This window comes from Pseudophryne corroboree, chromosome 8 (genome assembly GCF_028390025.1).
Source record: "Pseudophryne corroboree isolate aPseCor3 chromosome 8, aPseCor3.hap2, whole genome shotgun sequence".
Classification (NCBI taxonomy): domain Eukaryota; kingdom Metazoa; phylum Chordata; class Amphibia; order Anura; family Myobatrachidae; genus Pseudophryne; species Pseudophryne corroboree.
In genome coordinates this window covers 467226545-467239412 of record NC_086451.1, presented here as the reverse complement: position 1 = coordinate 467239412, position 12868 = coordinate 467226545, and the positions used below count along the sequence as shown (strand labels likewise).

At 45.4% G+C, this 12868-nt stretch overlaps 1 protein-coding gene and 1 long non-coding RNA gene across 3 annotated transcripts in view; one reads left to right on the top strand and one right to left on the bottom strand.

The window, feature by feature from the left end:
- Positions 1 to 12868, bottom strand: part of TNMD (tenomodulin) — a 165629-nt gene that overhangs the window by 101676 nt on the left and 51085 nt on the right. The gene's annotated exons all lie outside the window — the stretch shown is intronic.
- The window catches only part of LOC134949644 (uncharacterized), a 143861-nt gene that overhangs the window by 80292 nt on the left and 50701 nt on the right, over positions 1 to 12868 (top strand). For both annotated transcript variants that reach the window (XR_010183185.1, XR_010183184.1), the window contains exon 2: positions 12502 to 12558. This is a non-coding gene — a long non-coding RNA (uncharacterized LOC134949644). The remainder of the gene's footprint in view (positions 1 to 12501; positions 12559 to 12868) is intronic.

Below are 12868 nucleotides of genomic sequence, written 5' to 3'. Positions count from 1 at the left end.
TTAAAAATTTGATCCTGAATGTTTTTGTCCATGTAAATGTCCCAACTGTTCAGTATTCTTAAAGCCATAATAAATACTGTGTCATACTAGCCCACTGAAGTACTGAAGTATCAAGGAAATTCCTGGTGGGCCCAACTGACTGAAGGTCCAGCACACAATCGTAGGGGTCATGGCCCAGACTCAGTGCTGCTACTCACACCCTCAAAACGAACCACAACATATAATCTGCAATGTAATTAGTGTGGAGCAAAAAATAGGGATGGCCATTGACCAGTGAGGTTTACAAATCATCAATGGTTTATAGCGGATATTGAATACTTTTTCCATCAATGAGGGAGAACGAGATGGTTTCCTGCCATTGATGGTACAGAACCACCCAATGATTCTTTTTTTCCCCCCACAAAGTTGCTGGAATGTAGAGAATTGCTCCACCACCCATTACCCATGAAGCCCCACTCCCATTCAATTTGGGTTGAACAGATTTACTAAAGCCCAAATTGAAATGTCAGATCGGTTCTAAAGGCAGATTCAACACATATCTCAATAGAAATCGAATTTCTGAAAAACATCCATATTTTCCCATAGACCAACATGAAATCCCCTCATTTACTAAAGTTCGATTTGAAATAGAACTCAAAATCGAACCTCAAATCTCCAAATGTTTAGAATGATCTTAGACATTCGATGTTGGCTTCTAAATCCATTTTGAAGATAGGAAATTGATAGTGATGACTTTTCAAGTGCCCAAAAACATATAGGGCAGTGTGAAAGTAGCAATTATGGATCCCCAAGGTTATGATATGTTTTGCACCTACCTACACAATGCAAATCACCACCTGACTGAGAAAACCCTGGAGGAACAATCAGAGCACCATTGTCAGCTTAATGAATTGAATACAGCACACATTTATACTTTTAGACATCAAACTTATTCTTTTATTATACAATAGATAGCACCAGAGCACAATATTGAGCAATTTGCCTGAAAAATATACTGCAATTTACAAAAAACATGAGTGAAGTAATGGACTATCCTGATTTAGCCCATGATGCCTACATCCTCAGCAATTCATCCCTGTCTGTAAAACATCTTGTTGGATAAATGCCAGAGGGATGGTTGTTGTGTAAGATACCAGTATGTGCTAATAAAGCAACTAACATTAAATGTTACTATGGTTCTAATTTGTTCCCCTTCCACCCGAAAAGGTTATTTAGCCTATGGCTGTTGCTCTTGGCTTCTGAGTCCATTGTTAAAAACACAAACTCCTGCTGAGCATAAGTATAAAGATTCACATATAGCACCCAATCCATGACAGAATGCATCTTTGTTTTTTGTTTTTTACATTTATTGGAAAGGCATATTTTTATATCATTTTTCAAAAATGTTTGACATTGTGCTCTGCTGTCGTCTATTGCATAATCGCATAGAAAAAAAATAAACCCCCCAAAATATGCAAAAAAACAGGGAGCAGGCAGAGTTTTTTTTTTTTACTAAAAACTGACAATGCAAACACATAAAGTTGAAGGCAGGCAGAATGACATAGTTAGGACTAAGATTACTCTTAATCTATCATCTGTATTTTTTTTTTTTCATTTAAAAAAACAAACAAACACAAAATGTAAAACATCTGTTATGTTTTCATGTATAAAACAGTGTAATGAGTAGAGATGAGCGGGTTCGGTTTCTCTGAATCCGAACCCGCCAGAACTTCATGTTTTTTTTCACGGGTCCGAGCGACTCGGATCTTCCCGCCTTGCTCGGTTAACCCGAGCGCGCCCGAACGTCATCATGACGCTGTCGGATTCTCGCGAGGCTCGGATTCTATCGCGAGACTCGGATTCTATATAAGGAGCCGCGCGTCGCCGCCATTTTCACACGTGCATTGAGATTGATAGGGAGAGGACGTGGCTGGCGTCCTCTCCGTTTAGACACTTGATTTACTAATTTTGGGGAGCATTAGGAGTACTCAGTAGTGTACAGTGCAGAGTTTTGCTGATAGTGACCAGTGACCACCACTTTTATTTATAATCCGTTCTCTGCCTGAAAAAAGCGATACACAGCACACAGTGACTCAGTCACATACATACCATATCTGTGTGCACTGCTCAGGCTCAGGCCAGTGTGCTGCATCATCTATATATATTATATATCTGTCTGACTGCTCAGCTCACACAGCTTATAATTGTGGGGGAGACTGGGGAGCACTACTGCAGTGCCAGTTATAGGTTATAGCAGGAGCCAGGAGTACATAATATTATATTAAAATTAAACAGTGCACACTTTTGCTGCAGGAGTGCCACTGCCAGTGTGACTAGTGACCAGTGACCTGACCACCAGTATATAATATTAGTAGTATACTATCTCTTTATCAACCAGTCTATATTAGCAGCAGACACAGTACAGTGCGGTAGTTCACGGCTGTGGCTACCTCTGTGTCGGCACTCGGCAGCCCATCCATAATTGTATATACCAGTGACCTAACCGTGGTTTTTTTTTCTTTCTTTATACATACATACTAGTTACGAGTATACTATCTCTTTATCAACCAGTCTATATATTAGCAGCAGACACAGTACAGTGCGGTAGTTCACGGCTGTGGCTACCTCTGTGTCGGCACTCGGCAGCCCGTCCATAATTGTATATACCAGTGACCTAACCGTGGTTTTTTTTTCTTTCTTTATACATACATACTAGTTACGAGTATACTATCTCTTTATCAACCAGTCTATATATTAGCAGCAGACACAGTACAGTGCGGTAGTTCACGGCTGTGGCTACCTCTGTGTCGGCACTCGGCAGCCCGTCCATAATTGTATATACCAGTGACCTAACCGTGGTTTTTTTTTCTTTCTTTATACATACATACTAGTTACGAGTATACTATCTCTTTATCAACCAGTCTATATATTAGCAGCAGACACAGTACAGTGCGGTAGTTCACGGCTGTGGCTACCTCTGTGTCGGCACTCGGCAGCCCGTCCATAATTGTATATACCACCTAACCGTGGTTTTTTTTTCTTTCTTTATACATACATACTAGTTACGAGTATACTATCTCTTTATCAACCAGTCTATATATTAGCAGCAGACACAGTACAGTGCGGTAGTTCACGGCTGTGGCTACCTCTGTGTCGGCACTCGGCAGCCCGTCTATAATTGTATATACCACCTAACCGTGGTTTTTTTTTTCTTTCTTTATACATACATACATACTAGTTACGAGTATACTATCTCTTTATCAACCAGTCTATATATTAGCAGCAGACACAGTACAGTGCGGTAGTTCACGGCTGTGGCTACCTCTGTGTCGGCACTCGGCAGCCCGTCCATAATTGTATATACCACCTAACCGTGGTTTTTTTTTCTTTCTTTATACATACATACTAGTTACGAGTATACTATCTCTTTATCAACCAGTCTATATATTAGCAGCAGACACAGTACAGTGCGGTAGTTCACGGCTGTGGCTACCTCTGTGTCGGCACTCGGCAGCCCGTCCATAATTGTATATACCACCTAACCGTGTTTTTTTTTTCTTTCTTTATACATACATACTAGTTACGAGTATACTATCTCTTTATCAACCAGTCTATATATTAGCAGCAGACACAGTACAGTGCGGTAGTTCACGGCTGTGGCTACCTCTGTGTCGGCACTCGGCAGCCCGTCCATAATTGTATATACCACCTAACCGTGGTTTTTTTTTCTTTCTTTATACATACATACTAGTTACGAGTATACTATCTCTTTATCAACCAGTCTATATATTAGCAGCAGACACAGTACAGTGCGGTAGTTCACGGCTGTGGCTACCTCTGTGTCGGCACTCGGCAGCCCGTCCATAATTGTATATACCACCTAACCGTGGTTTTTTTTTCTTTCTTTATACATACATACTAGTTACGAGTATACTATCTCTTTATCAACCAGTCTATATATTAGCAGCAGACACAGTACAGTGCGGTAGTTCACGGCTGTGGCTACCTCTGTGTCGGCACTCGGCAGCCCGTCCATAATTGTATATACCACCTAACCGTGGTTTTTTTTTCTTTCTTTATACATACATACTAGTTACGTGTATACTATCTCTTTATCAACCAGTCTATATATTAGCAGCAGACACAGTACAGTGCGGTAGTTCACGGCTGTGGCTACCTCTGTGTCGGCACTCGGCAGCCCGTCCATAATTGTATATACCACCTAACCGTGGTTTTTTTTTCTTTCTTTATACATACATACTAGTTACGAGTATACTATCTCTTTATCAACCAGTCTATATATTAGCAGCAGACACAGTACAGTGCGGTAGTTCACGGCTGTGGCTACCTCTGTGTCGGCACTCGGCAGCCCGTCCATAATTGTATACTAGTATCCAATCCATCCATCTCCATTGTTTACCTGAGGTGCCTTTTAGTTGTGCCTATTAAAATATGGAGAACAAAAATGTTGAGGTTCCAAAATTAGGGAAAGATCAAGATCCACTTCCACCTCGTGCTGAAGCTGCTGCCACTAGTCATGGCCGAGACGATGAAATGCCAGCAACGTCGTCTGCCAAGGCCGATGCCCAATGGCATAGTACAGAGCATGTCAAAACCAAAACACCAAATATCAGTAAAAAAAGGACTCCAAAACCTAAAATAAAATTGTCGGAGGAGAAGCGTAAACTTGCCAATATGCCATTTACCACACGGAGTGGCAAGGAACGGCTGAGGCCCTGGCCTATGTTCATGGCTAGTGGTTCAGCTTCACATGAGGATGGAAGCACTCAGCCTCTCGCTAGAAAACTGAAAAGACTCAAGCTGGCAAAAGCACCGCAAAGAACTGTGCGTTCTTTGAAATCCCAAATCCACAAGGAGAGTCCAATTGTGTCGGTTGCGATGCCTGACCTTCCCAACACTGGACGTGAAGAGCATGCGCCTTCCACCATTTGCACGCCCCCTGCAAGTGCTGGAAGGAGCACCCGCAGTCCAGTTCCTGATAGTCAGATTGAAGATGTCAGTGTTGAAGTACACCAGGATGAGGAGGATATGGGTGTTGCTGGCGCTGGGGAGGAAATTGACCAGGAGGATTCTGATGGTGAGGTGGTTTGTTTAAGTCAGGCACCCGGGGAGACACCTGTTGTCCGTGGGAGGAATATGGCCGTTGACATGCCAGGTGAAAATACCAAAAAAATCAGCTCTTCGGTGTGGAGGTATTTCACCAGAAATGCGGACAACAGGTGTCAAGCCGTGTGTTCCCTTTGTCAAGCTGTAATAAGTAGGGGTAAGGACGTTAACCACCTCGGAACATCCTCCCTTATACGTCACCTGCAGCGCATTCATAATAAGTCAGTGACAAGTTCAAAAACTTTGGGTGACAGCGGAAGCAGTCCACTGACCAGTAAATCCCTTCCTCTTGTAACCAAGCTCACGCAAACCACCCCACCAACTCCCTCAGTGTCAATTTCCTCCTTCCCCAGGAATGCCAATAGTCCTGCAGGCCATGTCACTGGCAAGTCTGACGAGTCCTCTCCTGCCTGGGATTCCTCCGATGCATCCTTGCGTGTAACGCCTACTGCTGCTGGCGCTGCTGTTGTTGCCGCTGGGAGTCGATGGTCATCCCAGAGGGGAAGTCGTAAGCCCACTTGTACTACTTCCAGTAAGCAATTGACTGTTCAACAGTCCTTTGCGAGGAAGATGAAATATCACAGCAGTCATCCTACTGCAAAGCGGATAACTGAGTCCTTGACAACTATGTTGGTGTTAGACGTGCGTCCGGTATCCGCCGTTAGTTCACAGGGAACTAGACAATTTATTGAGGCAGTGTGCCCCCGTTACCAAATACCATCTAGGTTCCACTTCTCTAGGCAGGCGATACCGAGAATGTACACGGACGTCAGAAAAAGACTCACCAGTCTCCTAAAAAATGCAGTTGTACCCAATGTCCACTTAACCACGGACATGTGGACAAGTGGAGCAGGGCAGGGTCAGGACTATATGACTGTGACAGCCCACTGGGTAGATGTATGGACTCCCGCCGCAAGAACAGCAGCGGCGGCACCAGTAGCAGCATCTCGCAAACGCCAACTCTTTCCTAGGCAGGCTACGCTTTGTATCACCGCTTTCCAGAATACGCACACAGCTGAAAACCTCTTACGGCAACTGAGGAAGATCATCGCGGAATGGCTTACCCCAATTGGACTCTCCTGTGGATTTGTGGCATCGGACAACGCCAGCAATATTGTGTGTGCATTAAATATGGGCAAATTCCAGCACGTCCCATGTTTTGCACATACCTTGAATTTGGTGGTGCAGAATTTTTTAAAAAACGACAGGGGCGTGCAAGAGATGCTGTCGGTGGCCAGAAAAATTGCGGGACACTTTCGGCGTACAGGCACCACGTACAGAAGACTGGAGCACCACCAAAAACTACTGAACCTGCCCTGCCATCATCTGAAGCAAGAAGTGGTAACGAGGTGGAATTCAACCCTCTATATGCTTCAGAGGTTGGAGGAGCAGCAAAAGGCCATTCAAGCCTATACAATTGAGCACGATATAGGAGATGGAATGCACCTGTCTCAAGTGCAGTGGAGAATGATTTCAACGTTGTGCAAGGTTCTGATGCCCTTTGAACTTGCCACACGTGAAGTCAGTTCAGACACTGCCAGCCTGAGTCAGGTCATTCCCCTCATCAGGCTTTTGCAGAAGAAGCTGGAGGCATTGAAGAAGGAGCTAAAAGGGAGCGATTCCGCTAGGCATGTGGGACTTGTGGATGCAGCCCTTAATTCGCTTAACAAGGATTCACGGGTGGTCAATCTGTTGAAATCAGAGCACTACATTTTGGCCACCGTGCTCGATCCTAGATTTAAAGCCTACCTTGGATCTCTCTTTCCGGCAGACACAGGTCTGCTGGGGTTGAAAGACCTGCTGGTGACAAAATTGTCAAGTCAAGCGGAACGCGACCTGTCAACATCTCCTCCTTCACATTCTCCCGCAACTGGGGGTGCGAGGAAAAGGCTCAGAATTCCGAGCCCACCCGCTGGCGGTGATGCAGGGCAGTCTGGAGCGACTGCTGATGCTGACATCTGGTCCGGACTGAAGGACCTGACAACGATTACGGACATGTCGTCTACTGTCACTGCATATGATTCTCTCAACATTGATAGAATGGTGGAGGATTATATGAGTGACCGCATCCAAGTAGGCACGTCACACAGTCCGTACTTATACTGGCAGGAAAAAGAGGCAATTTGGAGGCCCTTGCACAAACTGGCTTTATTCTACCTAAGTTGCCCTCCCACAAGTGTGTACTCCGAAAGAGTGTTTAGTGCCGCCGCTCACCTTGTCAGCAATCGGCGTACGAGGTTACATCCAGAAAATGTGGAGAAGATGATGTTCATTAAAATGAATTATAATCAATTCCTCCGCGGAGACATTGACCAGCAGCAATTGCCTCCACAAAGTACACAGGGAGCTGAGATGGTGGATTCCAGTGGGGACGAATTGATAATCTGTGAGGAGGGGGATGTACACGGTGATATATCGGAGGGTGAAGATGAGGTGGACATCTTGCCTCTGTAGAGCCAGTTTGTGCAAGGAGAGATTAATTGCTTCTTTTTTGGGGGGGGTCCAAACCAACCCGTCATATCAGTCACAGTCGTGTGGCAGACCCTGTCACTGAAATGATGGGTTGGTTAAAGTGTGCATGTCCTGTTTTGTTTATACAACATAAGGGTGGGTGGGAGGGCCCAAGGACAATTCCATCTTGCACCTCTTTTTTCTTTTCTTTTTCTTTGCATCATGTGCTGATTGGGGAGGGTTTTTTGGAAGGGACATCCTGCGTGACACTGCAGTGCCACTCCTAGATGGGCCCGGTGTTTGTGTCGGCCACTAGGGTCGCTAATCTTACTCACACAGTCAGCTACCTCATTGCGCCTCTTTTTTTCTTTGCGTCATGTGCTGTTTGGGGAGGGTTTTTTGGAAGGGACATCCTGCGTGACACTGCAGTGCCACTCCTAGATGGGCCCGGTGTTTGTGTCGGCCACTAGGGTCGCTAATCTTACTCACACAGCTACCTCATTGCGCCTCTTTTTTTCTTTGCGTCATGTGCTGTTTGGGGAGGGTTTTTTGGAAGGGACATCCTGCGTGACACTGCAGTGCCACTCCTAGATGTGCCCGGTGTTTGTGTCGGCCACTAGGGTCGCTAATCTTACTCACACAGCTACCTCATTGCGCCTCTTTTTTTCTTTGCGTCATGTGCTGTTTGGGGAGGGTTTTTTGGAAGGGACATCCTGCGTGACACTGCAGTGCCACTCCTAGATGGGCCCGGTGTTTGTGTCGGCCACTAGGGTCGCTAATCTTACTCACACAGCTACCTCATTGCGCCTCTTTTTTTCTTTGCGTCATGTGCTGTTTGGGGAGGGTTTTTTGGAAGGGACATCCTGCGTGACACTGCAGTGCCACTCCTAGATGGGCCCGGTGTTTGTGTCGGCCACTAGGGTCGCTAATCTTACTCACACAGTCAGCTACCTCATTGCGCCTCTTTTTTTCTTTGCGTCATGTGCTGTTTGGGGAGGGTTTTTTGGAAGGGCCATCCTGCGTGACACTGCAGTGCCACTCCTAGATGGGCCCGGTGTTTGTGTCGGCCACTAGGGTCGCTAATCTTACTCACACAGCTACCTCATTGCGCCTCTTTTTTTCTTTGCGTCATGTGCTGTTTGGGGAGGGTTTTTTGGAAGGGCCATCCTGCGTGACACTGCAGTGCCACTCCTAGATGGGCCCGGTGTTTGTGTCGGCCACTAGGGTCGCTAATCTTACTCACACAGCTACCTCATTGCGCCTCTTTTTTTCTTTGCGTCATGTGCTGTTTGGGGAGGGTTTTTTGGAAGGGACATCCTGCGTGACACTGCAGTGCCACTCCTAGATGGGCCCGGTGTTTGTGTCGGCCACTAGGGTCGCTTATCTTACTCACACAGCGACCTCGGTGCAAATTTTAGGACTAAAAATAATATTGTGAGGTGTGAGGTATTCAGAATAGACTGAAAATGAGTGTAAATTATGGTTTTTGAGGTTAATAATACTTTGGGATCAAAATGACCCCCAAATTCTATGATTTAAGCTGTTTTTTAGTGTTTTTGGAAAAAAACACCCGAATCCAAAACACACCCGAATCCGACAAAAATAATTCGGTGAGGTTTTGCCAAAACGCGTTCGAACCCAAAACACGGCCGCGGAACCGAACCCAAAACCAAAACACAAAACCCGAAAAATTTCAGGCGCTCATCTCTAGTAATGAGTGAGCGTCCCCTTTAATTAGTGTGCATGTGGTACATTTGGAACAATAGGAAGCAATGAGGGTATTCTATTCGATTTTACATTCGATTTTGCTGGGGATTTCAATGGGGATTTGAGGTTCGTTTTAGGAAGGTATTTCATAAATTCAATTCTAAAACCCTTCCAAACATGAATCCACATCGAATTCGATTTGAAAATCGAAAGCAAAATAGATTTTTAGTAAATAAGGGATTTTTCAAAAAGTTTAGAAACTCCAAAAGGAATCGATTTCAATCCATTTTGAAGATTCATAAAGTGCCTCCCAAAATCGAATTTTAGTAAATATACCCCCTGGATATGATGGGGATTGTGGTACTCCAAGATCTGCGAGTTCTGTGGTCACGTGCACCCACTTAGCAGCAAAGCGTAGACGTGATTAATATTTAATGCTGCCAATTATGAGTTCTATAGACAGAGTCATGAGCTGAGCCTACTGCTGCCATCATCGTAAATCTGTGCGGCAGGTGCGGCCTTTCTATGTAGATGATTGACAGTCATCTGCCTGACAAGACAACGCGGGCACATCTGGCCGCAGTGATTGCTTTATGCGCCCTGACACCCCTTCCCCGTCTCTGCGGTGCAGAGAGAAAGTGTACCCAAGACGATCTGGGAGTTTACACATCTCTCCCGCCCGGCCTGCGTATCCTAATGTAATTACAGGCTCTAAACAGGTTTTGATTTTGCAATATGCCTTAATTAGAACGAGATTATGAATTAACTGTACAAATAAAAACAGCTTGTTATAAGCCTTGGGTGATGGATATAAATCAGATGCATGTTCTTGTTTAACAATCTTCTTATCAGGCGCTGCGCTGAGAGCCGCCCTGCGCGCCGTGTGTTCCTTTGTTAAAGTACATAACGCAATGACTCAGGAGTGACAGGAGATCGGCGTTATTTCTGCTGCTGCAGCACGCGTGCAAACTCCGCACAACTCTGCTGTGCCTGAATTGTCCATTCCACAAGTGTTTTATTGTTAGTTGGCAAGATGACGATTTCACATTGCGGTCATTTCAGGGCTAGATTTAAAGAAATGAAAAATGCAGCTCAGCCAATGGATGTGTAGGCGTGGCTACTAATGCCAGCACTTTCACAGATAGAAACAGCAGAACTTATACAGCACAAATGTTGTTTTGTCAAAGTCGAGCGTAAATTGTCTTGTATGACGCTTTCCTCTGTACAGGTTTGTGCCTGGAATGGCGCTTCAAGGTGCCAGCACCTGCCATTGTATCTCACCCACAGCACTGAAGGGGCAGGAGCTGGGCGATGCTATGGGCATCTTCATAAACACTGACTCACCCAATTAATGGTGCATATGGCCATAAAGTCATGCCCACTGCATGCCTACAAGTTGGCAGGTGCATAGCGATGTGAGCAAGGGGGTTATTCCACAAGTTGATTCAGATGACAACCTTGGGCACATGCATACCACTTTATAGAGCTAAGTAAACAACAAGCACCTGCAGTCCAATAAGCCTGATCTTTAAGTGTGGTGACTCAGGGCCAAATTCTAATACTTTGCAATGCACATGCAGGAGGAGATGCGTATCACCTCGTTCCTGCATTTGCGATTGCATAGCATCTTTGATGAACATCGCAACCATCGGTCACGATGTACATCTGCGATGGCAGGCTGAGTAAGCCTGAGTTTACTCAGGCTTGCCGTCACAGGTGGCCTTGCGAGGCCATGGAAACTGCATCCATGAAGCAGTCCTATGCTTCGTCACTCCTGGGAAACGAGGGCGACACCGGACACCCCCGTCCCTCCCCACGAGCGCCTCTGCCTGTCAATCAGACAGAAGCATTCGTATCCCTACGAGGCGATTGCAAGACGCATTCTGCACACGCACAGAATCTGGAAAATGCAAGAAGGATCAGTTCTGCGATCCTTACTGAATTAGGGTCTCTGCATGTGATGTTATTGAGGCTGAGAACAAGTCATGAACAATAACACTCAATTAAGAGACAGCTTGTAGCGATTAACTTTGGAGGTCCTTCCGAGTTGATCGCTAGTTGCCGTTGTTTGCAGCGCAGCGATCAGGCTAAACATCGGCATTTCTGCGCATGCGTATGCACCGCGATGCGCAGGCGCGTCGTACAGGTACAATGAGCATCGTGGGTTTGCACAGAGTGTAACGAACATTCCTGTCGCACGGCCGAATGCAGGAAGATTGACATGAAGTGGGCGTTTCCGGTTGTCAACTGACCGTTTTCAGGGAGTGCTTAGAAAAACGCAGGCGTGGCAGAAAAAACGCAGGCGTGGCTGGGCGTTCGCTGGGCGGGTGTGTGACGTCAAAAGCCATCCCTCCGTCGTTAGAATCAATGCACAGGATAAGTAACTACAGGGCTGGTCTTGTTTTGCACAAAATGATTTTGCAGGCGCTCTGCTGCACAAGCGCTTGCACTTCTGCAAAGCAAAAATACACTCCCCAGTGGGCGGCGACAATGCGTTTGCACGGCTGCTAAAAACTACTAGCGAGCGATCAACGCGGAATGACCCCCTATATAACTAAACATCAAGAATGCCCACCTCTTTGTTCATCAAGTCATGCCCATTTCCATTGCATATCAGGTTGGCAAACAGGCCAGTATGATTTTCACTGTTCAAGGAGGTGACAAAAATTCCCTGTCAGTTTATGGCTTTCTTGTGACGTCTTTGGCACCGACCAGTGCCCTTTATCTAGGAAACCTCACTTCTATGCTCCAAATTACCATTTTAAAAGGAAATATTAATATGTAAACGGGCAGTGGATAAATGATGGTGGGCAGGCATTTAAAGTAATGTTCTTTTACTTTGACAAGAAGTACATCTCCCACTCAGCCCACAGTCCAGCAAATGGTCCTGCGGAGCCTTTCTACGAGTGCTGGAAAATGAGTGTATTCTGTGCTGATATGCACTTTGTGGACATTCCTCATATATTCATAGAGAGCCCATGAAAAGCTTTTATGAAGGCTGTTGCCATTATAGAGCACTACTACAAATGGCCAAAACTGCCGCACTTTAAGTGCAACATATTTGTACAAGAAAACCCATTTTCCCCTTGTAATTCACGCCACAGATTTTCAGACTTTAGTAGTAAATATGGTCAGGACCAAGGTTTTGTAAACTGTATCCACACGTGCCTGGACAGTATAATGACTTCATATTACTTATATATTGAAAATAATTTCAAAATGTTCCTTTGGTTGTAGCGGCTTCCAAGTTCGGGGTGTATGGATGAACATGCTGTACTGCTCAGGTTCCGTGAGGTAAGTTGGAGAGGTGAGGGGCAGAGCCCAATAGCAGAGAATGAATGACAAGAAATTAGAACTGGAATTAAATTTATTGGATGAGAAAACTCACTGAATGATCTTAGGAAAATAAGGTTAATTACAAACTAACAATGTTACAATAAATAGACAGTATTACTCGCCAATCTTAGAACAGAATCCCAACTTTCGGAATCCCAGCGCTCGGAATCCCAGCGCTCGGAATCCCGACGCACGAGTCGCAACACTGCTCGGAATATTGACGATGAGATCCCCACATGGATTACAATGCTGGTGCCGGTATCCGAAA